This window comes from Silene latifolia, chromosome 3, assembly GCF_048544455.1.
Source record: "Silene latifolia isolate original U9 population chromosome 3, ASM4854445v1, whole genome shotgun sequence".
In the NCBI taxonomy this organism is placed as follows: domain Eukaryota; kingdom Viridiplantae; phylum Streptophyta; class Magnoliopsida; order Caryophyllales; family Caryophyllaceae; genus Silene; species Silene latifolia.
Genome location: NC_133528.1, coordinates 144906399 through 144911122, shown reverse-complemented (window position 1 = coordinate 144911122; position 4724 = coordinate 144906399). Strand labels below are relative to the sequence as shown.

At 42.7% G+C, this 4724-nt stretch overlaps 1 non-coding gene across 1 annotated transcript; it reads left to right on the top strand.

Moving 5' to 3' along the window:
- Positions 1-2332: 2332 nt before the first annotated feature.
- LOC141650117 (small nucleolar RNA R71) lies at positions 2333-2439 on the top strand. The gene has a single exon (XR_012546174.1). It is a non-coding gene; the product is annotated as a small nucleolar RNA R71 (small nucleolar RNA).
- The last annotated feature ends 2285 nt before the right edge of the window (positions 2440-4724 follow it).

Here is a 4724-nt window from a genome sequence, read left to right as displayed (position 1 = left end):
CTTCCTTCATAGCCTCATCATGCAAGGAGATTTGAAAAACCTCTTCCATTTCAACTTCTTCTTGGGCTGCTTCATGTACTACCTCATCAATCAACTCAATAGTGCTCAACCTTTCTATCACTGGTCCTTTCATCAAATTCGGGAGGTTAAATTCGACATTGTTGCCCTCAATTTGGAAGGTTAGACGCCCATTCTTAACATCAATAAGCACACCTCCGGTAGCCAACAATGGCCTACCTAGGATGATGGGGGTATGGCTATCCTCCGGAATATCGAGGACAACAAAATCGGTGGGGATTAAAAGCTTTCCAACCTTGACGGGTACGTCTTCAAGCACCCCCATAGGGCGCTTGACGGACCTATCCGCCAATTGGAGAGTCATGGTAGTGGGAGCAAGGTTTTGAATGCCAATCCTCTTTGCAACTTTTAAAGGAATAACACTTACACTTGCTCCCAAGTCACAAAGAGCTCTTGATATAGGAACACCACCAACTACACATGGGAGTGAAAAGCTTCCCGGGTCACCAAGTTTAGTGGGCATTTTGTTAAGGATATGAGCACTACATGCCTCTTCCATAGCCACTATCTCTTGGTCACCCAAGACTCTTTTCTTGGTCAAAATGTCTTTTAAAAACTTTGAGTAAGTTGGCATGTTAATAATCACTTCCGTAAAGGGTAGGGTAACCTCAAGTTTCTCAAGCATATCACAAAACTTGGCATACTTAAGGTTTTCCCTACTCTTAATGGCTCTTGAAGGGTAAGGAATTTTAGGAACAAGTTGAGAATTGGAAGATACCTTTGGAGGAGCCGAATTCTTTGTTACCTTCTTAGAGTGTTGCAAAGGTACTTCTTCAATAACTTCTTCCTCATAAAGGAGGTCTTCCACATATCCATCAACATCCTTATCCACTTGAATTCCACTTCTTGACGAATCTTCACAAGCTTTCTTCCCCTTCTTATCTTCACTAACTTTAGTCGACGGTACCATGGGTGAGCTTCCCTCTTCACCATTCATTTCCAACCCATTCCCCTTGGGATCTTCATCAACTTCCATCTCAAGGTCCTTGTAGAGGTCTTCAAGCTCTACACCGCTCCTTGACACTACCGCATGAGCATGGTGGCTATTTGAGGCGTCCTTGGAACTTTGTCCTTGGGCCAATAGACCATCGGGCGGCCTTTGAGGGTTAGCCATAGCGTGAGAGGCCATCCTTGATTCCATTTATCTCATGTCTTTAAGGAAGGTAGCCCTCAAGTTTGCTTGTTCTTGTTGGGTTGCCTTGGCAAAATTAGCCATTTCTTGACAATGTTGAAGTTGCATGTTCTTTATCATCTTCAAAAGCTCATTTTGGGAGAGCTCACCTTGGGGTTCTTGATAAGGTTGGTTGGTTATGGGTAGAGGGATCCCATAGTCATACCGAGTGTTGGAACCTTGGTTGTTGTTTTGTCCCCCCCCATGGAAGTTAGCTCTAGGACCATTGTTGTTGAAGTTTGATCCTTGGCCTTGTTCTTGAAACCCTTGAACATACCCTTGCCCAAATCCTTGATTTGCTTGGTTCACTTGATTCCCTTGGTAAAACCCTTGGTTGCTTTGATTTCCACCAAAATCTTGGTACCCTTGTGGTTGGTTACCATAGTTTTGGTTTTGATTGTTGTTTGGCCATTGGTTTTGATTTCCGGGGTTAGTCCTTTGGTTGGGGAATGTTCCCCCTTGTTGAGAAAAATCGGGTGGATTATTTGGGGCTTATGGTTGAAGGTGTTGTGGGTTTTGAACATTGGCACTTTTGTAGCTAAAATTGGGGTGGTTCCTCAACCGGGATGGTAGAAGTTGGTGTTTGGGTTGTAGACATTGGGATTGTTGTAGGGTGGTCTAGGTGGTCTTGTAATGTTGTTATAGCTTTGGAAAGCATTAACATCTTGGACATTCTCTTCATAGCCACCGGTATAGTTGTTGGCACACAAATCAAAGGTATGACCACTCCCTCCACAAAGCTCACAACTTGAAGCTTGAACCACTTCCTCCATGGGTGGCCCATGTGAGGTCGTGGCTTGGTGCACTTGATTTCTTTGTAGCTTTTCAAGTTGTTTTGTGAGTAAGTCGAGCTTGACATTTGTCCCGGAGTTGGAGGGGTTTTCCTTAGGGAACTTCCCATTCCTTCTTAGCATGTTTCCTCTAGAACCATAGTTTGCTTCCGAATCTACCATTTTCTTGATCAATGTCGTGCCTTGTTCATCATTCAAGTGATCAAATCCTCCCCCCGCGGAGGCATTTACCATCTCCTTAGTCCTAGGTAGCAATGTTTGAAAGAATGTTTGAGTGATGTACCATTCCGGGATTCCATGATGGGGACAACTTGCTATTAAGTCTTGATATCGGTCCCAAACTTCACCTAAAGACTCCCCGTCTTCTTGTTGAAATATATGAATCTCATTACGGAGCATTGCGGTCTTCGATGAAGAGTAATATTTGGCCATGAATGCTTTAGCCAAGGCATCCCATGTCGTGAAGGTATCCGGGGGGTGAATGTTCAACCACCGGTCCGCCTTGCCCGTCAATGAAAACGGAAACAACATCATTCTCAAGGTGTCCTCGGACACCCCATTCTTTTTCATCATTGAAACCTTCCTCTTAAACTTCCGGAGGTGAGCATGGGCATCCTCTTCAATATGCCCCCCGAACAAATCCTTCTCAATCAACCCGACTTGGGCGGGATGCAATTCAAAGTTGTTTGGGGCCAAGGTGCCAAAATTAATAGGGTTACACGAATCATTATGGTTAGGCCGGTTGTGATCTCGTAGGGCCATTTGTGGTGGAGGATTTGGTATATGAGGGGGTGGTGATTGAGGTGGGTTATTTGGAATAGGGAAGTTATGAAAAGGGTTTTCTAGTAGAGTCTCCCCCTCTTCCTCCTTTACTAGTATTGAGTGTGTCACTAGAAATAGTATTGGCTCTTGGGTTAGAGGTTGGACCATTAGACTGGCTGCCCCATCCCCTTTTATTTGTGAGGTGCTTGCGATTAGAGAATGTTTGCGTGTTGCAGGTCAGTGATGAGCAAGAATTAATGATAGGGTCAAGTCTCTTACCATAAACAATATATAACCCAATTTAGTGCGTAGATCGGGGTCGAACCACAAGGATGGTGGGGTTTCTACTTAGTCTAAATAGGAGTCTAGTCTAGTCACAAATGAAAGAAAAGGAGTTGATTTAAACTACTAGATGCAACTAAACAACGATTGAGGAAAGATGTATTCGATTGATTAAAGGCTAGGGTTTTCGGGTTTATCTAAATGGTTTAAGGGCAAACAAGTCGATTCAAGGAGTCTATGATGAGGGTTTATCCTAGGATTAAAATCAATCTCTTGATTATCCTAAAGGTGATTACCAACTCTAATTAAGAAACACACCATTCTAAAGCATGCAACAAGACCACCACAAACTCTCATTCAATGGAGGAATTAAGCAACTATGACAAAAAGCACAAGTTCTCACTCACACAAACCATCAAACACCTTGTGTGCATTACTAAGAAACACAAACACTTCACCAAAGACTCAAAATAATCAAACTATCAATGCCCAAAAATCCCATTTAGACTCTCCCTAAACCCTAGAAGGGTTACTACTCACTCATATTCAAATTGTTCAAGCAAATAAATGGAATAGAACAAATAACAAAAACAGATGACATGGTAAATATTCCAACAATTATAAAAGACTACTTAAAATGTAAACAATTGATTAAGCAAGTAAATAAGAGAAGAGATGTACCAACAAGAGTAAAGATGATTGCTTTGATTGAATAAATGAAGGAAATCCTCCAAAATCTCTCAATACAATCCCAAAAACCAAGTGTAAACAATTGATAATTACTAATACTAACTAATTTTACTAAGTAATTAATAATAATGGAAATATTAAAGCTTGATTAAGGAAAGATCACAATAATTAGGGAAAGTTTTCAGATCTAGGGTTGTCTCTACAATTGATTAGGGAAGGGGTATATATAGTGTTTCATTGGATTAAGGGAGGAAATGAGAAAAAGCCCATTAAGCGAGAAACGTCATCCTGTGCCGGTGGGCCGGCTGCCGGCTACCCCAACTGGCAGCGCCATCTTGAATTTTCAATGTAAATTAGACTTGTTGTTATTCTCTGCTGGTGGACCGGTTGCCGGCCTGCCGGCAGAGGATACCTTTACTTCGACTTTCTTCCTTCACTTCTACATCCTTGTTGCTCCATGTCGGCTAGCCGGCTGCCGGCTAGCTATGCCAGCAGCGAGTCTCTCAATTTTTAGCTCAAAAAGACTTCTTCAAAAAATCCTAAGTATGGGCTTGTGTTCCCTGCCGGTGGGCCAGCTGCCGGCAGAGAACATCTCTTGGCTTCTTTTCCTCTTTTTCTCCTCACAGCAGTACCCCCTACCGGTGGGCCGGTTGTCGGCCTGCCGGCAGAGAACTACCCTTAGCTCCTTATCTCCCTTTTCTTCATGTAAAGGCATTAGAATGCCTTCCTTGCCCCAATTCCTCTATACTCGACTCGATTCCTGTAAGAGGATACACCAAATCACAAGTACAGGGATTGGGCACAAAATACAAGGAAAGGCATATAAAACCGACTCGATATGAGTCTGAATGCGTAAAAGAAAAAGGGAAATTCGGTGCAAATAAATCATATATCAGTCAGTCCACTAGTAAATTTGTTATTGCGTCGGATTCTCTTAATGCGGTCAATGC